This window comes from Anomaloglossus baeobatrachus, chromosome 1, assembly GCF_048569485.1.
Source record: "Anomaloglossus baeobatrachus isolate aAnoBae1 chromosome 1, aAnoBae1.hap1, whole genome shotgun sequence".
NCBI lineage: Eukaryota > Metazoa > Chordata > Amphibia > Anura > Aromobatidae > Anomaloglossus > Anomaloglossus baeobatrachus.
Genome location: NC_134353.1, coordinates 823500011 through 823525200, shown reverse-complemented (window position 1 = coordinate 823525200; position 25190 = coordinate 823500011). Strand labels below are relative to the sequence as shown.

General features: G+C 43.5%; 1 long non-coding RNA gene across 11 annotated transcripts in view; it reads right to left on the bottom strand.

Annotated features, from left to right (window-relative positions):
* The window catches only part of LOC142253425 (uncharacterized), a 106931-nt gene that overhangs the window by 40616 nt on the left and 41125 nt on the right, over positions 1–25190 (bottom strand). For all 11 annotated transcript variants that reach the window (XR_012726735.1, XR_012726729.1, XR_012726752.1 and 8 more), the window contains one exon: positions 2384–2520. This is a non-coding gene — a long non-coding RNA (uncharacterized LOC142253425). The remainder of the gene's footprint in view (positions 1–2383; positions 2521–25190) is intronic.

Here is a 25190-nt window from a genome sequence, read left to right as displayed (position 1 = left end):
CACTCCTCCATTATTCTTTTGCTGCATCTGAGATCTGACGTGATGCTGTGCCAAGCTGTGCAGAACTGCAGACTGTTCGCTGCTGGGAGCGGAGCAGTGGGGGACTGAGGAGAGAGGAGTATTTTTTTTCTAAATTGATGAGGTGTATTATACTATATGGAGGACTATAGTTGGTGCATTGTACTATATGGAGGACTATAAGAGTGAATTCTCCAATATGGAGGACTATGGGAAGTGCATTATACTATAGAGAGGTCTATGGTGGTTGTATTTTGCTATATGGTGGACAATAAGGTGTGCATTATACTATACGGAGGACTATGGGGGGTGGATTATACTATACAGAGTATATAATGGTCTATATAGAGGTCTAGGGGGATGTGCAATCTACTATATGGAGAACTATAGGGGTGCATTATACTATATTGAGAACTATGGGGTGCATAATACTATATAGAGGGCTATGGCGTGGATTACACTATAAAAGGACTGTGGGGTGCGATACAATGTATGAACTATGAGGAGTGCATTATACTATATTGAGGGCTATGTGGGCCCATTATACTATGTGGAGGACTATGGGAGGTGCATTATCCTATACGGAAGGCAATGTGGAGCCCATTACACTATATGGAGGACTACGGGGTGTATTATGCTATATAGAGGACTATGGGGTATGAATTTGATTATATGGTGGACTATAAGGTATAGTACTATGGTGGGTGTTTTGTATTATATGGAGGACTATAAGAAGTGAATTATACTATATGAAGAACAATAGAGGATGCATGAAGGAAATCAGGGGGTACATTAATCTATATGGAGGACTACAGGGGGTGCATTATTCTACAATGGAGGTCTATGGGCTGCATTACATTATATGGAGGACTAGGAGGTGCATTGTAATATATATGGTGCACTATGGGGAGTGCATTATACTAGATGAAGGACTATGGGGGGTGCATTATACTAAATTGAGAACTATGGGGTGCATTATACTATATGGAGTACTATATGTGGCCCATTTTACTATATGGAACACTATGTGGGGTGCATTATACTATATGGAGGACTATGGGGTGCATTATACTAAAAGAAAGACTATTGGGGTGCATTATATTATATACAAGCAATGTGGGGCCCAGTATACTATATGGGGCCAATTACACTATTTTGTGGACTATGGGGTGTATTATACTGTTTGATCTCCAGTGTAAGTAATATATGTAATAAACAACTGCTGCTGCAGATTTTCTGAATATTTTAGAAATTCCCACATCATTTTAGCTGTGAATTCCAATCTTAACATTTAATAATTGCTCTCCCCATTGTTGACTATAACTGACATTTTTTTATCACACTATATAACTAACATACCATACAGATCAATGCTGTTTGTAAGCACATTATTTTCTAATACCAAAAGTATATGTCAAACATCAGTCTGGGGCTCCTTGGATTCTTCATTTAGAGGCACATCTTCCATATATAAGTGCATCTCAATAAATTAGAATATCATCAAAAAGTTAATTTATTTCAGTAGTTCAATACAAAAAGGGAAACACATATATTATATAGAGTCATTGCACACAGAGGGATCTATTTCAGTTGTTTATTTCTGTTAATGTTGTTGATTATAGCTTACAGCCAATGAAAACCAAAAAGTCATTTTCTCAGAAAATTTCACCTGACCAAAACCCCATGGAGAATCTATGGGGTATTGTGAAGAGGAAGATGAGAGACACCAGACCCAACAATGCAGACGAACTGAAGGCTGCTATTAAAGCAACCTGGGCTTCCATAACAGCTCAGCAGAGCCACAGGCTGATTGCCTCCATGCCACGCCGCATGCAGTAATTCATGCAACAGGAGCCCTGACCAAGGACTGAGTGAATTTACTGCACAGACTTTTCAGTAGGCACCAACATTTCTGAGTTTAAAATCACTTTTTCAGTTGGTCTTATGTAATATTATAATTTTCTGAAATAATGACTTTTGGGTTTTCATTGGCTGTAAGCCATAATCATCAACATTAACAGAAATAAACACTCAAAATAGATCCCTCTGTGTGTAATGACTCTATATAATATGTGTGTTTCTCTTTTTGTATTGAATTACTGAAATAAATTAACTTTTTTATGATATTCTAAATTATTGAGATGCACTTGTATCTATAGATCTCATGGGGATTTAAAAGTGTCACCATCGTAAAGGCAGATACACTAAATGTGCACAGTGTTTATTGCAATATAATATTTGCTGTTATTATTGCACATGTAGGAAATATTACCAATAATGTCTCAGTTTATAACCCTTACGAAATAGACTCTAATAACAAGTGATTGTCTTTACAGTCATCTGCAATTGTGGTTGTAAGCCTAACCTTTGGGGCCCAGTGCAGGATCTTCTGTGGCTGGTTGGATAATCTGATCCTATTTAGGAGATTTTGTTTTTTAAGCGTTACCCATGAATTACAACTGCTATTTTGTCGAATGGATTCCGATATCTTCAAGTATTTATCTGAAAACACAGAAAACAAGGTGTTGTGAGTAACGTATGAAATAAACATCATTCTAGATATTACCACAAATGCATTTATAGGTAAACTCTACTGTCACAATACATATGACCCCAAGCAGAAAAATTGGCAGTGCCATTAGCAGGACACATGGGTTCTTATGTTGCAGCCTGTATTCTGTGAATGTAGGAAGCAATAGTGCACATTACAACTGCCTGTTTCCTCCAATCGTCCAATACAGGTGGCCATAACCTTTAGTCTCTGAAAAGCGGATGTGAGGGATTTTATTATCCAATAAATGCCTGGCATCTGATTTGAAACTTTTCTTGCCGTTTTATTTTATAACTTCTCATCATATAAATAAAGTTGTACAAAAGAAAAAAAAACTATAACTTTTCAAATATATTAGGCCCCAGTTTGTTTGATCTCAAAAGTTGATTTTTTTATTATTATTATTGTACGGAGGGTCTTGCAATGGCTTTCCTTCATTTTCAGCCCATGTGTCTCAGACGCATAAGTGATTGCATTATGATGAGCTTTTGGACTGCAGAAGGCCTATATACTGCTCTTGCACAGGAGTCCTGTTCTGTTTGTTTTACCCATGTTCAATATATATGACATCCCTTTTCTGTTTTATCATGGCATGGACATATTACCTTGAATTAGTGATATGCATAAAACATGTAATTGAAACATGTAAATAGAGCCTTAGTATGCAACTGCACAGCCTCTGTGTTCTGCCATACAGGCTCTCTTGGGTGCCATATACAGTGCCTACAAGTAGTATTCAACCCCCTGCAGATTTAGCAGGTTTGATAAGATGCAAATAAGTTAGAGCCTGCAAACTTCAAACAAGAGCAGGATTTATTAACAGATGCATAAATCTTACAAACCAACAAGTTATGTTGCTCAGTTAAATTTTAATAAATTTTCAACATAAAAGTGTGGGTCAATTATTATTCAACCCCTAGGTTTAATATTTTGTGGAATAACCCTTGTTTGTAATTACAGCTAATAATCGTCTTTTATAAGACCTGATCAGGCCGGCACAGGTCTCTGGAGTTATCTTGGCCCACTCCTCCATGCAGATCTTCTCCAAATTATCTAGGTTCTTTGGGTGTCTCATGTAGACTTTAATCTTGAGCTCCTTCCACAAGTTTTCAATTGGGTTAAGGTCAGGAGACTGACTAGGCCACTGCAACACCTTGATTTTTTTCCCTCTTGAACCAGGCCTTGGTTTTCTTGGCTGTGTGCTTTGGGTCGTTGTCTTGTTGGAAGATGAAATGACGACCCATCTTAAGATCCTTGATGGAGGAGCGGAGGTTCTTGGCCAAAATCTCCAGGTAGGCCGTGCTATCCATCTTCCCATGGATGCGGACCAGATGGCCAGACCCCTTGGCTGAGAAACAGCCCCACAGCATGATGCTGCCACCACCATGTTTGACTGTAGGGATGGTATTCTTGGGGTCGTATGCAGTGCCATCCAGTCTCCAAACGTCACGTGTGTGGTTGGCACCAAAGATGGCGTGGTGCCAATCAGACATTGATGACCTGTCCTAAGGATAGGCCGTCAATGTAAAAGTAGTGGAAAACCTCTTTAACCCCTTCACGACCATGGACGGAAAGATCCGTCCTTGTTCCCTGGGCCTTAACGACCAAGGACGGATCTTTCCGTCATGGCGGAATCGCGGCACCGGAGCCTCCGGTGACTGCAATATGTTAACATAAACCGCAGATTCGGGGAGGAGGGGACCTGTTCCTGACCTTAGGAGGGGTGGTGCCTCCTCCCCGGACCTACGGAGGCTGTGATTGGCTGACGAACGCCGCTCAACCAATCACAGCCACTGTAATGTTCCAGCCATTTAAAATGACTGAAACATTGAAATCCAGCCCTGGCCAGTGCAGCTGTAGCACTGGCCATTGGCTGGAGCTGGGTGACCTCACTGGATCACCCTCCCCCAGCTCCAGTAGCTCTGATTGGAGAGATCGGCCTTGTGACCGATTTCTCCAATCACAGTGGACCTGTTGCCGGTGACCGCCCCCATCAGCTTCACTTGTCGTCCCTGCAGCACGCCAGCACAGTGAGTGTACACAGTGCAATGGCAGGGCGACAAGCTCCGGTCCCATGCTGTTATGAGACCGGAGCATGGGACCCGGAAGTTGCCGCGCTGCCATTGCACTGGATGAAACCGGCGAAAAGTGTCACGATCCACCGCCGCCGCTGCTGCCCTCCGCGATCTGCCACCTGTCTCCCCGATCTGCCCCCCCACATCCCGATCTGCCCCCCCACATCCCGATCTGCCCCCCCGACATCCCGATCTGCCCCCCCCCGACATCCCAATCTGCCCCCAGACATCCCGATCTGCCCCCAGACATCCCGATCTGCCCCCAGACATCCCGATCTGCCCCCAGACATCCCGGTCTGCCCCCCGACATCCCAGTCTGCCCCCCGACATCCCAGTCTGCCCCCCGACATCCCAATCTGCCGGCCTCCCCCGTGATCTCTATTCTGCAGCTCCTCCGGTATCTCCCTCCTTGCTCTCCCCCTCTGCTCTCCCCCTCCCCCTCTGCTGTCCCCCTCTGCTGTCCCCGTCCCCCTCTGCTGTCCCCGTCCCCCTCTGCTGTCCCCCCGACGTCCTCTTACCTGTCTTCACCGGCCGATCAAATCTGCCTCCATCGCTGGGTCCTTCTTCCTGGGTCTTCTGCTGAGCTGTCCAACTTCCTGCCTGCTGGCTGCTGCTGTAAAGCTGTTCCTTGCCTTCTGTTCCTCCTGCTAATCCTCTGGGTACTATGAGTATAACTTTTTTTTTTCTTTTTTTTCCTCTATCCCCTTTCTATTTTTACACCTCATGCGTCCGTGCTTCCCGCCGAGCGCTGATCAGGGATGCAGATAACGTATCTGCATCCGTGGTCAGTTTTCGGCGGGACTTTTTTTCCCGTATTCCCGACGCTTTTTGTATCGCATCTGTCCGTGCGTCCCGCCGAGCGCTGATCAGGGATGCACATAACGGATCGGCATCCCTGCTCAATTTTTGACGTGACAAAAAGCATCGGGGATACGGAAAAAAAAGTCACGCCAAAAATTGAGCAGGGATGCCGATCCGTTATGTGCATCCCTGATCAGCGCTCGACGGGACGCATGGACTGATGCAATACAAAAAGCGTCGGGGATACAGAAAAAAAGTATCGCATCTGTCCGTGCGTCCCGCTGAGCGTGGATCAACATCTCTGCTCAATTTTTGGCGTGACTTTTTTTTTTTTTTTCCGTATCCCCAGCGCTTTTTGTATCTCATCCGACAGTGCCTCCTGCAGCGGCCGATCAGTGCACTGCGTCTGTGCGTTTGAAAAGTCAAATGGCGTTCCTTGTCTTCTGAGCCCCGCCATGCGCCCAAACAATTGATTTCCACCACATATGAGGTATCTGCGTACTCAGGAAAAATTGCACAATACGTTTTATGGTGCATTTTTTCCTGATACCGTTGTAAAAAGAAAAAAAAAAAAAAGCTACCTTGTTGCTGCAAAAATGAAAAAAAAAATAAATAATTTTCACGGTTCAACGTTATCAACTTTCAGTGGAGCCCCTGGGGGTACAAGGGGCTCACTAAACATCTAGATAAATTCCTTGAGGGGTCTAGTTCCAAAATGGGGTAATTTGTGGGGGAGCTCCACTGTTTAGGCACCATGGGGGGGGGGTCTAAAAACGTGACATGGCGTCCGCTAATGATTCCAATCAATTTTGCTGTCAAATGGTGCCCTTCTCTTCTGAGCCCCGCCATGCGCCCAACAATTACTTTACACCACATGTGAGGTATCTGCGTACTCAGGAGAAAATGGACAATACGTTTTATGGTGCATTTTTTCCTGATACCCTTGTGAAAAAAAAGCTACCTAGTTGAAGCAACAGTTTTGTGGTAAAAAAAAAATTTTTCTTTTCACGGCTCAACGTTATAAACTTCTGTGAAGCCCCCAGGTGTTTAAAGTGCTCACCAAACATCTAGAAAAATTATTTGAGGGCTCTAGTTTCCAAAATGGGGTCACTTGTGGGGGACCTCCATTGTTTAGGCACCTCAGGGGGTCTTCAAACCTGACATGGCATCCGCTAATGAGTGCAGCTAATTTTGCATTCAAATGGCGCTCCTTGCCTTCCGAGCACTGCCGTGTGTCCAAACATTTGATTTCCACCACATATGAGGTATCTGCGTACTCAGGAGAAAATGGACAATACATTTTATGTTGCATTTTTTTCCGATATCCTTGTGAAAAAAAAGCTACCTAGTTGAAGCAACAGTTTTGTGGTAAAAAAAAATGTTTTTCTTTTCACGGCTCAACGTTATAAACTTCTGTGAAGCCCCCAGGTGTTCAAAGTGCTCATCAAACATCTAGAAAAAATATTTGAGGGCTCTAGTTTCCAAAATGGGGTCACTTGTGGGGGAGCTCCATTGTTTAGGCACCTCAGGGGGTCTTCAAACCCGACATGGCGTCCGCTAATGAGTGCAGCTAATTTTGTGCTCAAAAATTCAAATGGCGCTCCTTGCCTTTCGACCTCTGCCGTGCACCCAAACAATTGATTTTTACCCCATATGGGGTATCAGTGTACTCAGGAGAAAATGCACAATAAATTGTAGGGTGCACTTTCTCTTTTCTCCCTTGTAAAAATGAAAATTTTATGGCTAAAGTAACATTTTTGTGTTAAAAAGTAAAATTTTCATTTTTTCCTTCCACATTGCTTTGGTTCCTGTGACGCACCTAAAGGGTTAATAAACTTCTTGGATGTGGTTTTGAGCAGTGTGAGGGGTGCAGTTTTTAGAATGGGGTCACTTTTGGGTATTTTCTGTCACCTCGGCCTCTCAAAGTCACTTCAAATGTGATGTGGTCCCTAAAAAAAATATTTTGTAAATTTTGTTGGAAAAATTAGAAATTGCTGATGAACTTTGACCCCTTCTAACTTCCTAACGAAAAAAAAATTTCTTTCGAAAATTGCGCTGATGTAAAGTTGACAAGTGGGAAATGTTATTTAGTAACTATTTTGTGTGACATATCTCTCAGATTTATGGGCATAAATTTTCAAAGTTTGAAAATTGCGAAATTTTCCAAATTTTCGCACAATTTCCAAAATTTTCACAAATAAACGCAAAAAGTATCGGCCTAAATTTACCACTGACATGAAGTACAATATGTCACGAAAAAACAATGTCAGAATCGCCAGGATCCGTTGAAGCGTTCCAGAGTTATAACCTGTCAAAGTGACACTGGTCAGAATTGCAAAAAATGGCCCGGTCATTAGGGTGTTTTAGTGGCCGGGGGTGAAGGGGTTAGTAGCATAATATTCCACAGTGCTTTACAGACATCATTACTATTGCTCCCACTGGGGCTCACAATCTAAACTCCCTATCTGTATGTCTTTGGAAAGTGGGAGAAAAATAGAGTACTCAGATAAAACCCACGCAGATATGGGGAGAACATACAAACTCCTTGCAGATGTTGTTCTTGGTGGAATTTGATCCAAGGACCCCTGCATTGCAAAGCAACAGTGCTGCTAACCACAGTTTTTTTGCTATTAAGTTAGAAACACCTAAATCTATGCACAGTACAACTATACACATGAAGGCTATATATAAATGGATGTTCCAGATATTTATGGACAGCCTTGAAAATCACATGATTTTGTATCTTTTGGTTGTAAACTGAGTCCTAAAAACTTTTAAGCAACATATAGAACTGCACTAACAGTACTGTGTTATCAGAAAGGATCTTAATATAGAGAATACAGTATATTATTATGCTCTGATATCATTTATATGAATATATATAACAGATAAATATTAATAACTAGAAGGTGGCCCGATTCTACGCATCGGGTATTCTAGAATTTACGTATTGTGTAGTTCATGTATGATTTTTGTTATATATATATATATATATATAGATGTTGTTGTGTGTAGTTACCAAGTGTTTGTGTAGGGCGCTGTACATGTTCTGGGTGTTGTCTGGGTGTGACGGGGGGTGAGAGCGGTGTTGTATGTGTGTTGCGTGTGTTGCGTTGTTTGTGGAGCGCTGTGTGTGTAGCGTTGTGTGTGTGTTGCGCGGTTTGTGTGTGTGTGTGGTGTGTTTTGGGGGAGGTATGTTTTGTGCAATGTGTGTGTTGTGCGGTATGTGCGTATATTTGTGTGTGCAGCGTTGTCTGTGTGTGTGGGTGTCTGTGTAGGGCAGTTGTTTGTGGTTCCCAGTGTGTGTGTGTGTGGTGTGTTGTGCAGTGCGCGCGCGTGTGTGTGTGTGTGTTGGGGGGAGGTGTGCACTTCCCATCATGCTCCATCCCCCATGCAGCGCACTCCCCATCATGCTCCATCCCCCATGCAGCGCACTCCCCATTGTGCTCCATCCCCTATGCTGCGCACCCCCCATCGTGCTCCATCTCCCATGCTGCGCACTCCCAAACGTGCTCCATCCGCCATGCTGCGCACTCCCAAACGTGCTCCATCCGCCATGCTGCGCACTCCCAAACGTGCTCCATCCGCCATACTCCGCACTCCCCATCGTGCTCCATCCCCTATGCAGCGCACTCCCCATCGTGCTCCATCCCCTATGCTGTGAACCCCCCATCGTGATCCATCTCCCATGCTGCGCACTCCCAAACTTGCTCCATCCGCCATGCTGCGCACTCCCAAACGTGGTCCATCCGCCATGCTGCGCACTCCCAAACGTGCTCCATCTGCCATACTCCGCACTCCCCATCGTGCTGCATCCCCCATGCTGCGTACTCCCAAACGTGCTCCATCTGCCATGCTGCGCACTCCCAAACGTGCTCCATCCGCCATGCTGCGCACTCCCAAACGTGCTCCATCCGCCATGCTGCGCACTCCCAAACGTGGTCCATCCGCCATGCTGCGCACTCCCAAACGTGCTCCATCCGCCATGCTGCGCACTCCCAAACGTGCTCCATGCGCCATGCTGCGCACTCCCAAACGTGCTCCATCCCCCATGCTGCGCACCCCCCATCGTGCTCCATCCCCCATGCTGCACCAGCATCAGCCTCTCTACCCGCAGCATCAGCCTTTCTGCCGGCAGAATCAGCCTCTCTCCTCCCAGCATCAGCCTCTCTACCCGCAGCATCAGCCTCTCTCATCCCAGCATCAGCCTCTCTGTCCCCAGCATCAGCCTCTCTGTCCCCAGCATCAGCCTCTCTCATCCCAGCATCAGCCTCTCTCATCCCAGCATCAGCCTCTCTCCTCCCAGCATCAGCCTCTCTGTCCCCAGCATCAGCCTCTCTCATCCCAGCATCAGCCTCTCTCATCTCAGCATCAGCCTCTCTCCTCCCAGCATCAGCCTCTCTCCTCCCAGCATCAGCCTTTTCTGTCCCCAGCTGATGCCTTTTCGGTCCCCAGCATCAGCCTCTCTCCTCCCAGCCTACCCCAGCCTCAGCCTCCCCCAGCATCAGCCTCTCTTCTCTCAGCCTCCCCATCCCAGCCTTCCCCAGGATCAGCCTCTCTCCTCCCAGCCTCCTCCAGCACGCCGTGCTCCTCTGCCGACACTCACAGATCCGATCGCATACACTCACACACACCCACACACACCCGATCGCATACACTCACACACACCCGATCGCATACACTCACACACACCCGATCGCATACACTCACACACACCCGATCGCATACACTCACGCACACACACATTGACGATATTGCACATACGCGCTCATACTCACAACATCCGGAGATACCACATGCTTCTGGCCATGTGATCCTCCGGCAGGTCCTGGAAGCTCACAGCACAATATCGCCGCCGAGAAGCAAGCGATATCCCAGGATGTTGTGAGTATGTGGATGCGATGTGATGTGTGTGTGAGAGTGAGTGTGATCTGATGTGTGTGTGTGTGTGTGTGTGCTGTTATGTGTGTGCGTGTGTGTATTTTCCGCCGCTGCAGGACCTTGATGCGCTGGTAACTATGCTACCATGGTTACCAGCGTATCTCGTCCCCCGCTCGCACGGGAGCCCACACCAGCATACGCCGGCCAGCCCCAGCAATGCGAGGGTATGTGTCGGCTGGGTTTGGCGGCGTACGCTGATGTGGGCTCCCAGGGGTACAGTACTCACCTGGTAGTCGTGGCTCCATGACCGTGTCGGTTCGGGGAATGCGGGGGGGGGGCCAGAGCTAGCGGGCATTGCGTGAGGGGGGCGGGGCGTGGCCGAGTTGCCAATGCCTGCAGGGTGCCGGGGCGAGAGGCCAATCTGTGGGGGGGCGGAGCCTGGGCGACCGGCCGGCCAATCCGTGTGGGGGTGAAGCCTGGGCGAACGGCCAATCCGAGCGGGGGGGCGGGGCCATGGCGAGCCCAGCGGCCAATCAGCTTTGTGTCACCGTAAGGACACAATTTTGGAGCAAGACAGACAGACAGACAGACAGAATAAGGCAATTATATATATAGATTATTACCAGGAAAGTGGTTGGCTGGGGTTCCGATTCTAAGACTCATATAGGTAATTTCATAAATAAACCTCAACTGGCATTTCATAACCAGATTTTTATTTTTCATCTGAGCAGAAGTAATCCAATTTCAGGGTATGCACACTCAACGTCTTTAGGACACCAGTGCACTCACCAAAGTTTTCCCAGGCACAGCAGATTTAGTAAAATACCAGCAGTTTAAGGCTGGGAACGCACTTTGCGTTTTTACCTGCGTTTCCGCAGCGTTTTGAGCTGCAGCGTTTTCATGCCAAAATGAATGCGTTTTGGTTTTCCATGATAGTCAATGGAAAATGATGATTTCCTGACCGCACTTTGCGTTTTAAAACGCTGCGTTTAATTTGCATATTTTGTGGCAAAAACCATGTGTTCAAAGAAGCAGCATGTCAATTGTTTTTGCCATTTCTGCAGCGTTTTGCTAACATTGAAGTCAATGAGAAATGGCAAAAACCAAGAGTCCTTCAAATTCCTGCGTTTTACCTGCTTTTTCAGTGCAGAAAACATGCGTTTTGGACTACCAAAACTCATGGTTTTTGGACATTAACATAATGATTTGCTATGTCCCTTTACACACACACAAAATCCGACAATTCAATTTATGAAAAATATGCATTTATTGCTATATTTCCGATAAAATGTATATTAGCGCTATAATTTTATGAATTACATCTATTTTCATTATTTTTCCCATTAATATAGTTTTGGGGTTTTTTTTTCTTTTTTCATTCTTTTTGACTGTTTAAACTTTATTAGGCAGTGTCTTGATGTTCAAAACACATCTGTCAAAACGCTGGTGAAAACGCATGTAAAAAGCGCTTAAAACGCATCAAATACGCGGCAAAAACGCATGCGTTTTCAGCGCTAAACTCCAGAAAAAGGCAACTTTGGTCAAATCAATTAGGGAAAAAAGGTACTTCTTGAACTGCAAGTAGGTGAACGCAAAGTGCGTTCCTAGCCTTCTTCCTGAAGCAGCTTTGCTGGAGGTTTTGCATATTTACAGCATCTTTTTTCTATTATTTACACAATAACTAGTGAGCAGATTCCTAGCGGCAGCCACCCGAAGGCTGAACATGCTACTTCTACTAACCACTTCACTTGAAATGGTTAGAAGATGTAACAGAAGGCTGAACATGTGCACAATAATGTCATTTATACATGGCTCTGCATTATGTTAATTTTTTGCGGTAGTCTTGCGGTGTATTTTTAAGGTGGATTCCACCCGCCTGAAAAAGACTTCATATGCACACACCGTAAGCCAAGTTAACAAGTGATTATGATTTATGTATTATTTACAAGCTTTTATTTCCCTTAAAAATAGACAAAAGGTAATCACTAATAAAACAAAAACTCTGGTCATCAAAAATTGTTCATTCATTCTTTAAAATCTGAACAATCTGCTATGTATGGACACGGATGCATAGTTTTATCCTTCCGCTCTTTGGTGTCAACTTGAATCTCAATAAATGGAATAATGTTGCTGCTAGGAAAGCATTTATTGGTGAATGCTTTGTGCTAATGGACCATAAAGTTCATTTGTAAATCAGATGAACAGTGAAAATTGAGTTCTTTCTATGAGTAAAAGATGCAGGCCAAAATGGAAAGATGTTTGACAAATGTTTACACCAGTGAACATCAGTTACCAATCGACTATTAAATACTCACCAATCACAGTGATGGAAAAAAGTTACAATGTTCATTCTGACTCCTAATTAGCAAATAAAAAACACTAATATATACAGTGCATTGCGAAAGTATTCGTTCCCCTTGAATTTTTCAACCTTTTCCTGCATTTCAGGCTTCAAACATAAAGATTAAAATTTTTATGTTATGGTGAAGAATCAACAACAATTGTGACACAATTGTGAAGGTGAACAATATTTATTGCTTAATTTAAACTTTTATAAAAAAGAATAAACTGAAAATTGGGGCGTGCAATATTATTCGGCCCCTTTACTTTCAGTGCAGCAAACTCACTCCAGAAGTTCATTGAGGATCTCTGAATGATCCAATGTTGCCCTAAATGACTGATGATGATAAATATAAGCCACCTGTGTGTAATCAAGTCTCCGTATAAATGCACGTGCTCTGTGATAGTCTCAGTGTTCTGTTTAAAGCACAGAGAACATCATGAAGACCAAGGAACACAACAGGCAGGTCCGTGATACTGTTGTGGAGAAGTTTAAAGCCGAATTTCGTTACAAAAAGATTTCCACAACTTTAAACATCCCAAGAAGCACTGTGCGATTAAGCTCACCAGCGCAAGCAAGGGTAGCTATGTTTTCTGCTCTGCCCGCGATATGGCAGAGCGAACTGCGCCTGCGCGACCCGATATAACTGCACAGGCACGAGATTTGAAAATGCGACAAGGATGATGACGGAGGCGTCCTTCCGTCAATCAAGAAAGGAGGATGGCGATCAGTGGCAGGAGGGGGGACAGGAGCAGAAAATGAGCATGCCCATCTGGCCAACACAGGTAATTAGCATACCTAACTGCTAAGTTTTATTAAAAAGGGTGGTTTACCCATATTTTTTATTGTCTAGTTCGATATTATATTGAGAAACAATGTTGCTCTCAAATACCTTGTGTTGGCAATAGTGCCTGTGAGAGGCGCTATTGCAGACCGCTGTTCCCGCTCCAGTGACGTCACCGTCAAGTGCTGCACACGTCACATCCGTGCAGCCGACTGCATTCTTCCAGACCCACTGAGCTGTGGGCGGTGTTTCTCTGCTGTCACAGCGCAGCGCTTCTCTTGCTTGCAGCGTTCTGCTGTGAGGGAGGGGGGAGCAGCAAGTAGATAGGCTGTGACAGCGGTGAAACACCGCCCACAGCTCAGTGGGTCTGGACGAATGCAGCCGGCTGCATGGATGTGACGTGTGCGACATTTGATGGTGACGTCACTGGAGCGGGAACAGCGGTCTGCAATAGCGCCTCTCACAGGCCCTATTGCCAACACAAGGTATTTGAGAGAAACATTGTTTCTCAATATAATATCGAACTAGATAAAAAACATGGGTGAACTACCCTTTTAATATTTTTATTTTTGGGGTCTGGAAGGGGAGTCAGGGCCAAGGTGCACCTTCATAGAATGCAGCCCAGGAGCTGCAGAAGGGAATTGTTTTAGTTTAATAGGGAAAAATCTGGTGACAGGTTTCCTTTAATCTTTTTTTGTATGTAAAACATAGTTCGTTCTTCACTGTTTTGGATCCACAGCCAATTTTCAGATTTACATTTGTATTTTTCTCTCCCTTTCTTCAAAAAGCAATAACCTTTTTTTATTTTTCCATCAACATAACCATATGAGGGCTTCTTTTTTGCAAGATGAGTTGTAGTTTTGAAATACCGCATCTGATTTAACATTAATGTCATTTTGGGGGTTTTATTTTATGGAATTTATTGTATGGTAAAAATGACCTGAAAATATGATTCTCCTGATCAGTACAATTAGATCAACCCCAAGCTTAATTATATATTTATTTTATTTAAGTTGTCAAAATAATTCTAAAGTTTGTAAAAAAAATTATTTTGGTTTGTGTTGCCATTTACCAAGACCCATTATGTTTTTAATTTTTCATGGCTGGAGATGTGTGAGGGCTTTCTTTTTTGCATGCTGAGCTCATAGTTTTATTGTGACCAATTTTTGAGTGCACACAAATTTTGCTCAGTTGCAGTGTTTTAGTGAGGTGTAATGTCCAAAAAACTGCACCACTGGCATTTGGATTTTTTTTTTCTCTTTAAAGTGTTTACCATGTGGGTGAATTAATTTCATATATTGATAGAACAGACTTTGACTGATGTGGAGATACCAAAAATGTTTTGGTTTTTTTATTCCCTTATTTCATTAAAGGAGGAAAAGGGAGGTCATTTGAATTTTTATATATTTTTTTATTAAAAACTTTTTTATTTCTTTACTTTATATTTTAGTCTCCTTAGCGGCTTGAACCTGCCGTGCTCTGATTGCTTATATTATATACCACAACATTACAGCGATAATTGCAGTCTGCTATAAAGCTTAGGCTGAGCTTTAGCCTCTGATTGAATCAACGGGGCTTTTAGCAGCCCATGTTAACCAGTGCCCTGTGATCATGTCGTTGGGGGATTCTCGTAGATTGAACCTCTCCATTTCAATGCCGCTGTCTGAAATTAAAGGGATGGTTCACCTCTATTCATTACTGACCACATCGATATTATGTTGAGAAACAAGGTTTCTCTCAAATACCTTGTGTTGCCCATAGTGCCTGTGAGCAGAGCTATTGCGGTGACCCACGGGTTTCGTGACCTCTGACATCCGGTTATGTCATGTCAACTGAGGCGGACCCCAGTCTTCCTGAGTGACTGGGCTGTGGGCGGCGTTTCACCGCTCAGCACCGCCTAGTGTCACAGCGCAGCATCTCCCTGCTCTCTCCTTTACTGCAGAGCACGCAAGCAGGAGCGATACTGGGTTGTGACAAGCGATGAAACACTGCCCACAGCCAAAGTGACTAACGGAGACTGGGACCGGCCACGGTGATGTCAGGTCAACAGGAAGTTAACGTGATGTCATTGGATCCCAGAGGTCATGGAGCCCGGGGGTCATGTGAAGGGGGTGAGTGGACCACATTAGCGCCGCTCACAACCCCTATTGGCAACACAAGGTATTTAAGAGAAACCTTGTTTCTCAATATAATATCAATGTTGCTAGTAATGAAAAGGGGTAAACCACCTTTTTAAGTTAGAATCACCATTTGGACCTCAGCTTAGACTGCTGATGTTAAAGACAGATGCCAACTCCACACTCGGTACTCAGTAACCTCAGTGCAGACATAGATGTGCGTAATTTTTTACTAAGGGGTTATTAAAGCTGGGTGCAATAGGCTCCCCCTAGGGGAGGCTTCAGGAAGAGGATTTTTTATTTTTTAATTTTATGTTAATACACATGATTAGAGATGAGCAGACCCATGGAAGTTCGGTTTGGCGGGTTCATCCGTACTTTATAAAGAGTTTGGTTTGGGACCTGGACTTGACCTGAAACCCAATGGAACTCACTAATTGGGCAGTTCAGGTTCCCGCCCACATGCAGCTAGCCATAAACAGATCACTTTCGGGGGAGGGTGAGCAGGGTTTTTTCATTTTGGTGCATACTACATCTGATCACACTATTGTTAACCCCAGTGTAAGCCACTCAAATATTGCAAGTGACTTGAACTGGGCTGAGTACCGAGTGTACCTGAGCACAGTGATGCTCGCACAATTGGTTTGCATACATAAAGCATCCGAACTCTGGGGTTTTTTTTGTAAAGTCTGTGTTTTGGTATGAACACCGAACCTCAGGATTGATCACCTCTACACACGATTTAGAGCTCAGTATGTAGGGGGGTCAATGCTACGCCACCCCCTGCAGAAGTAGCCGGCACACAGAAGGGTTTATGTAAAGGTGGCAATGAGGTTTTGTGATGTTTTTCCTGGCACCTGGGTAGGCAGGAAAAGGGTTAAGAGAAAGAAGAAGGATAGGGGGGTATAAATAGGACAGGATGCAGAAGGAGGGGAGGAGAGTCCCCAGTAGTAGATAGATAAAACAAGCCCAAATATATTAATACTTTACTCTTACTTTAATAAGAAATACTAAGGGTCAACCCTTTCATCCCAGACACACGGGGTCCTGCTCTTTAGAGGACTGTTGGAACTGTGTCTCCAGAAGAGTGGTTGAGTCCAGTCGATCAGGGTGGCATCCGTTCTTTCCTGGATAGAAAAGCTAACGAAATCCCCTGCGAGACTGAAGGTCGGTGGGCCCTTAAAGGAGAAGGGTAGGTCCTGGCTAGAAGCACGAATGGAGCAGTGCTGTCACACTGAGCCCTTCCACAGCGCAAGCTAATCCCTGTTGGTGGGACGGATAGGCTTAAGGACTTTTTGAATCAATTTATGCAGCGTGATGTCAGACAGGAGAATGAGGGCCCTAGTAGTGTTCGATGGAGCCCAGATGCCAGGAAAGTCGTCCGTCAAATTAATTGTTGGATTGGAGTCTGGAGGGAATCGGAACCAGAAGCGGTGCCCATGTTATGGGACTGTAAAAAGTCCCTGTAATGACCAGTAAAGTTCAGTTGTTTAGAGAAAGTATATCCATGTCTGATTTATTGATAGTGCAAGCGTGGATTGTGGCGAAAGCATCCCTGCAGTGGAGTGGTGACCGGGAGGCAAGGGGTTATTTACTAGAAAGAGACAGAAAAATGAAAGTGGGCTTAATAGCACGAGTAGAATAAGCACGGACTCCTCATATAGACACTAATGTGAAGTCCCTTGAATCTCAGTTCTCTCAATGTAACAGAGGATGGTAACAATTTGGAGGACAATATGTGATCACCCTATTAAACCCAATATTAATTTGATTAATTTTATTTAAGCACACTGCCAACAAAGAGACAGGGGGTCTTCCAAAAAATGATATGGAAACTGAATTCTACCTTCACCCACAGATACCTCAATTGAGTCCTACTGATTTATAACCACTATAGCTTGAGGTAAAACAGAAAATTCTGTATCTAAATTTGATACTAGGAAAAAATTCAACCATCTCAACCTGATTGTATAAGACAGCATACATTACAATGAGGTGTGGTGCCAAGCGGGTCACTACATGTATGCTAATTGGGGAGCATAATCGCTCCAAGCGCTTCTCTGTCCCACTTTGATGGAGGCCATATTTGCCTAATTAAATTAAAAAATACTAAATTCAATTTTCTGTGAAAGTCTATGTGCTGCACATCACCGAAGGATTTCTGTGACATATTAAGAACAAGTTGCTCAAGCAGCACATGCATTTACTTTGCTCAGGGCAAGTTTCTATAAATTAGCTTTACTTATATCCTGGTATATAGTACTGGAAAAATGGTGACCGTTTCCCCAAACTGATGTCACAACATGATAACATTTGTTGGTCTAAGCCTGAAGCAGATTAATTCAATGGGCAGAAGTTAATTGGGATTTTCTTTTCAGGAATTGTCTGCTTTGGACCAACCATAAATGTCTTCCTGACATAAAAAAAAGATATGGGCAACGTTTTTGAGGCTTGTTGCACTTGAGTTTCATTGTAAAGTTTACACCATTTGCGTTCTTTAAATTCTGCACTGTATATTGCAAGATACAGAATGAGTTAACTAAGAATCTGTCAGTGAGCTCAAGATGGGGGTTGTAATTCTTTTTTTTTTTCTTCTATTAACTCTTTTGTGCAGATTTATGACCACAGATTATATCAAAGCTGAACTGAACCCTTCAGGACCATCAGACCGATGCTTAGTTACCTCATTCTGTAGTCAAAATGTGCAGGGAAACAAAGTGCCTGTAAGAGCCAACCAGAGCAAAATGTTTCAAGCTCAATTCTAAAAATTATTTTGCTCATACATGATTTTACCTCAAATAAACTCCACCTGAAAGTGTCCTGCTCCTTTGGGCATTCAGTTTGTCCCCATACAGGAGCCTTCCCCAATATGCGGGTAAATGTGCAGGAACGCAGCACCTAATGCTCAGTTTGAGTATAAAGAGGTTGTCCACTTCATCTTTATTGTGGTACATGCGTTGTGAAAATGATTTTCTAGCAGTTACGCATATATAAGTGATACAGGTTCTCTCCTGTCCAGTTTTCCTCACAGACTATACAGCTTTGATGTTCCCAATATGGCTGCCGATGGAGGAGCGTGTCACCAGATTTGTCTATCATCTTCCTCATATTGCAAAAATACAAAACCTGCACATGGTTTTCAACTGGACAGTTCAGGTCCATGCTGCACCTACAACTGCCATTTTGTGGACAGGTCAGCTTGTCAGTCTATGAGGAAAGCTGCACTGAGTAAGGCTGGAGTCACACATGTGAGTGCCTCACACATATCTCGCATCGCATCACCCGGCACGGCTGCACACTCTCCTGACAGGAGCGGGCCGCTTGCATGTATCTCTATGCAGCTGAGACGCTTGTGTCCGGAGAGTGTAAGGCCGTGCCGGGTGATGTGATGCGAGACTCGTGCGAGTTACATGCGAGGCACTCACAAGTGCGACCCCTGCCTAAGAAAAGGCACTTCAAAAACGCGCACTACTGCCTCTGAAAGCAGCCACCATTCCCTGTGAGATAAAAAGATGGAGAAATACCGCCCTGCTGATATATAGTGCTCTGGGATTACAAGAAGATGTGGGTCTCGCTGTGCTACATACAGCCGGGGCGCTGTCTACACAGTATCCACCAGAAAGTCACAGAAACCTAACCTAATGAGTATTTAGAGAAGACATTTAACCCCTTAAGGGCCAGGCCTATTTTGACCTTAATGTAAACATCGTGTTATTTTTTATTTCTTTATCAATAGTGCACATGAAAATAAGCAACTTTATTGTATATTTTATCAGACAAATTTGCTTCTTTCAGTCATTATCAAAATTCTCAATTCTGAGGTAAAATCTGTATTTAGTGAAGACTTTCCCATTACTGAGATAGGAGATGAGAGCTGTTACTGAGAAGATTTTATATAGATGGGGTGGAGCTTTATCTCTAGCTCCTCCCTCTGCCTCTTGCTCCTCTCTCTAGCTCCTCCCTCTTCATCTAGCTCCTCCCTCCTTCCCGTTGTCATAGAATCTCCTCAGTATCAGCCGCCATCTTCTATCTCAGTAATGGGAAAGTCTTCCCTGAATACAGATTTTACCTCAGAATTGAGAATGTTGATAATGGCTGATCAATTCTAACAGAGAAAGAAGCAAATTCTGCTGATAAAATATCCTACAGAGTTGCTTATTTTTATGTGTACTATTAATTTATGAAATAAAGATTTACCCCTTAGTGACGGAGCCAATTTTCACCTTAATGACTAGGCCATATTTTACAATTCTGACCAGTCACTTTATGAGGTAATACCTCTGGTACTCTTCAACGGATCTCGTTGACTCCAAGATTGTTTTTTTTTCATCAGATATTACAGTTCATGTTAGTCTTAAATTTAGGAATATTTTTTTTACATTTATTTGTGGAAAAAAAATTGTAAATATGGTGAAAATTTCACAATTTTCAAACTTTGAATTTTTATGGTCTTAAACGAGAGTTATGTCACACAAAATAATTAATAAATATAATTTCCCACATGTCTACTTTACATCAGCGCAATTTTTGAAACAACATTTTTTTGTTAGGAAGTTACAAAGGTTAAAATGTATCAGCAATTTCTCATTTTTCCAACAAAATTTACAAAACCATTGTTTTAGGGACCACATCACATTGAAGTGACTTTGACAGGCCTAGGTGACAGAAAATACCGAAAAGTGACACCATTATAAAACTGCACCCCCTCATATTGCTCAAAACCACATTCAAGAAGTTTATTAACCCTTCATATGCTTCACAGCAATGAATGCAAAGTGGAATGAAAAAAAAATATATTTTAACTAAAAATACTGCTTTAGCCTCAATTTAATTATTACCTTTTTTAAGAAATAACAAAATGAACCCCACAGTTTGTTACCCACCTGCTTCTGAGTGCGCCGATACCCTAGATGTGGTCAGAAACCTATGTATGGACAAACGGCCGGGCTAGGAACAGAAGGAGCAATTTTGAATTTTGGAAAGCAAATTTGGCTGAAATAGATTGAGGGAACCATGTCGCATTTGTAGGGCCCCTAAGGTACCTAAAGAGCAGAAGTCCCCCACAAGTGACCCCATTTTAGTAACTACACCCCTCAAGGATTTTATCTGGGCATATCGTAAGCATTTTGAACCCATAGGTTCTTCACAGAATGTTTTAAAATGTGGATAATGATAGTAACATTTTTTTTTTGCTAAAATATTATTTTACCCCAAAATTTGTAAATTTGACAATGGATAATAGGAGAAAATGGACCAATTTTTTACGCAATTTTTACCAAACACAGGGATACCTCATACATGGTCAAAAACTAATGTTTGGGCTCATGGCAGGGCTCAGAAAGTGAACCCCACTATTTGATTCTTGGAACGCTTATTTTGACAATGTGATGCATTTGCAGAGACTATGAGGTGACAAAAATGCAGAAACACCCACATTTGATCCCATTTAGCAAACTAAACCCTATAATAAATTAATCTATTGTTGTGGTAAATATTTTTAATCCACAAATTACACAGAATTTTATTAGAATGAGCTGTGAAAACAAAAAATATTGTGTTTTTCTGCTAAAATTTTACTTTGGCCTCAAAATCTTAATTCACACAAAAGGGTAACAAGAGAAAATGGGCTGGACAATTTGTTTTGCAATTTTTACCGACCGTGGCAGTATACCATATATGGCTGTCTAATTCTATTTGCGTACATGGCAGGAATCAAGTGGAAAGGAGCACGACTTGGTATTTAGAATGCAAATTCCAGCCCCTGTTAGCCGAGCCCCTGAGGTGCAGCAGAAACCCCACAAGTGACAACATATTAGAAACATCACTATTTAAGGAATTCATCTTGGGGTATAGTGAGCGGCGCTGAGAAATAAGTACCCTGAACGACCGCCGTTAAAAGGCGTATCGGCGGTCATTAAGGAGTTAAAAATAAGTTTCCGCTTCTGTAGCGCCCCTGAAGCTATCAGGGAGCTACAAGGTACTGCATCCCCGCCAGGATGCAGGGCCCACCCCCAGGTACCCAGAAGACCAGTGCCGGTAACAACAAAACATTACAGTTTATCCCTGTTTTTCCCCAAAGACTGGTGACAGACTAGGGTTGGACCCAATGGATGGCCACCTAGGGGTGGAGCCGATCCAGTCCACTATACGACCAGGTGGGAAGGGGGCAGACAGAGGAGAGTAGTTAGTCGGTGACAGCGAGAGTGAGCGGAAGCACTGACAGGAGTGTGCCGGTGACCTGAAGGCCCAGGCGTCTGGTTGCCGGTGGAGTACTCCTGGAACCATAGCACCAACGGGTACAGAATCCTAGGTCAGGCAAACACTCCAGGTAGACCTGATAAAATCTGCACAGTGAGGGACCATCCAGGACCTCACTGACCTTGAAGTTCAGGACATCATAGCAAGGGGAGAACCGGGGAACCGGACCAGAAAAACTGACCCCACAGGGTTCACGCTACCATCATACGGACTAAAGTTGAGAGACTACCAGGAGGGGACCCCCAGATGCTCCAAGCCACGGAGACCCACCAACCAGAGACAGGTGCAGGGGAAAGAAGCCACCAGATCACTACACCGGCACTGGGACTAGGGGAACAGCGGTCAAGACAGCCTTCCTCGGGTGACCAGTTTCCATCTTACTGTGAGTAAAGGAACCAGTTACACTGCAATCCCTTGTGTGGCCTACCTTTTTTCTGCACCCATGAACATCATCTATCCTCTGGGGCCTGACCCTACTTGCAGAGGGCCCAACATCAAGGCTGCCACTAACACCAGCCCCAGTAGCGAGAACTGTGCAGCGGCGACTCCACTAAATAGCCGCAACCCGCAAGTGGCATCATGATATAAACTTTTACCTAATCTCCCCTATAAATACACCCCTTTTAAAAATGCGTCTCCAGGGTCACAGAACCGGGCAACGGCCACCCAGTGACATCTCCCCAGCAATACATTGCCCGAGACCAAGTACCCCATAGCCCTGGGCGACAAACAATAACCCAAAAGAAAATTCTGGGAACAAATAGAAAAAATTCAATCCTGTTTTTTATTCCTCTGTTTGTTTTTTACATTTTAAATATTACAAAGCTCATTGTTCTGAACAAATAAAGTGTTCATTTTAATCAGTGGCCAGTTCAATTACAGCAATGCTAAATCAATATAGTTAAAATTATGTTTTATTACTTTTGTACAATAAATACACTGTTTAAAAAAATATTTTTTTTTGTGTCACCATATACGGAGAAACACAATTTACATATACTCATCAATGACGCTACACGACTGCTTTTTTTTTTTTTTTGCATGACAAGCGAAACTTTTCATTATCCCCATTTTCACCAGTTTCACACATCTCAAATCCCGATGACTAGGTCCCCCAACCGGAGCTTACAGCTTCTTATGCAGATATGTTTGGGAGAGCCTGCAGTCAGGCTGGGTCTTTCAATGCAAAAACAGTTTTAAAGGGGTTTTCCCACGAACACCGTTCATTCTAAAGTTGATTTTAATCAATAAATCTTATAATAATTTATACAATTGGATGAGTTTAAAAAAAAAAATCCTGTGCTGAGCTAATCTTATATATGTGTCTCTGCTATGTAATGTGTAATGGCCGTGTCTGACTGTACTGGGACATGATCTGATCATAACACATCTCTTGGGCCTGGGAGGAAGTAATAAAGTTTTCAAATATTACAGCACGGTATCACAATTATTCTTTCTATGAGGTAAAATATTTTTTAAAAACAGGCAGAGAAATGCTTTACCACACAAAAAGAATAAGCTCTAAGGGGCACTTTGCACACTGCGACATCGCTAGCCGATTGTAGCGATGCCGAGCGCGATAGTCCCCGCCCCTGTCGCACATGCGATATATTGTGATAGCTGCTGTAGTGAACATTATCGCTATGGCAGCTTCACACGCACTTACCTGCCCTGCAACGTTGCTCTGGCCGGCGACCCGCCTCCTTCCTAAGGGGTCGTGCGGCATCACAGCGACGTCACACGGCAGGCGGCCAATAGAAGCGGAGGGGCGGAGATTAGCGGGACGTAAACATCCCGCCCACCTCCTTCCTTCCTCATTGCAGGCGGGACGCAGGTAAGGAGATGTTCCTCGCTCCTGCGGCTTCATACACAGCGATGTGTGCTGCCGCAGGAACGAGGAACAACATCGTACCTGTCGCTGCAGCGAAATTATGGGAATGACTGACACTACACAGATCACCGATTTACGACGCTTTTGCGATCATTTATCGGTGCATCTAGGCTTTACACGTTGCGACGTCGTTACCGGTGCCGGATGTGGGTCACTTTCGATTTGACCCCAACGAGATCGCAGTAGCGATGTCGCAACGTGCAAAGTACCCCTAAGCCCATGCTATGCTATCTATATACTCCCTTTGTGATCTCCCCGACCCAGGAGATGTGGTATGAACAGACCATGTCCCTGTACAGTTACACACGACCATTACACAGTATATACCAGGAACACATATATAAGATTACCTCAGAACAGGAACATTTTTTTTTTTTTTTTAAACATCCAATTGTATAAAATATTATTATTCTATGATCTATAGATTAAGTCAACTTTGAAATTAACTTTGTTTGTGGGAAAACCTTAACGACCAAGGACGGACTGGTACATCCTAAATAATCAAGGGGTAATCTCCTCTGGCTGCTGCAGGCAGCTGACAGTGATTCCTGAACATGTCAGCTGATTTAAACAGCTGACATGTGTGCCTCGCAGGGGTGGGTAGATCAGTGTTCCACCCGCAACTGTTAGCCCCTTAAGTCACGCTGTCAAACTGTGACAGCACAATTTAAAAGTCCGCAGCAGTAAACGTACACTTACCCACCTCCATTGGCGGTGCCATGAAGTGATCATGGGATGTCGATGATTGCCATGGTAGCACAGGGTCATGTGATGACTCCTGTAGCTCACATGACTGACTTCCTGTAATAGCCGGAAAAGCAGCCTCTATTACAGTCCCCTTAGAGGAATTAGTAAAATGAACAAATATAGAAAAAAAAGTTTTAAAAAAAACTAAACGTTCAAATCACCCCCATTGAAAATTAAATGATTAAAAAATATGCACACATTTGGTATTGCCGTGTTCAGAAATATAAAATCAATTAATCTGATTGGCAAACGGCATAGTCCCAAAAAAATTCCAAATGTCAAAACTACATTTTTTGGGTCGCCGCAAATATTGCGCAAAATGCAATAACAGGCGATCAAAAAGTAGCATCTGTGCAAAAATAGTACAATTAAAAATGTCAGCTCAAGACATAAAAAATAAGCTGTCACGGAGCCATAGATCCAAAAAAATGAGAATGCTACGGGTAGCGGAAAATGGTGCAAAAAGTGCACCATATTTGTTGGACAAACGTCTACATTTTTTTAACCCCTTAGATAAAACTAAACCTATACATGCTTGGTATCTACAAACTCGTACCGACCTGAATCTTCGCAATGACAGATCAGTGTTCCCATATAGTAAACACGGTGAATAAAATATCCCAAAAACAATCATGCCATCACACTTTTTTTTGCAATTTTTCTGCATTTGGAATATTTTTTGTTTTATTTAAAAGTACAACTCATCCCACAAAAAAAAAGCCCTCA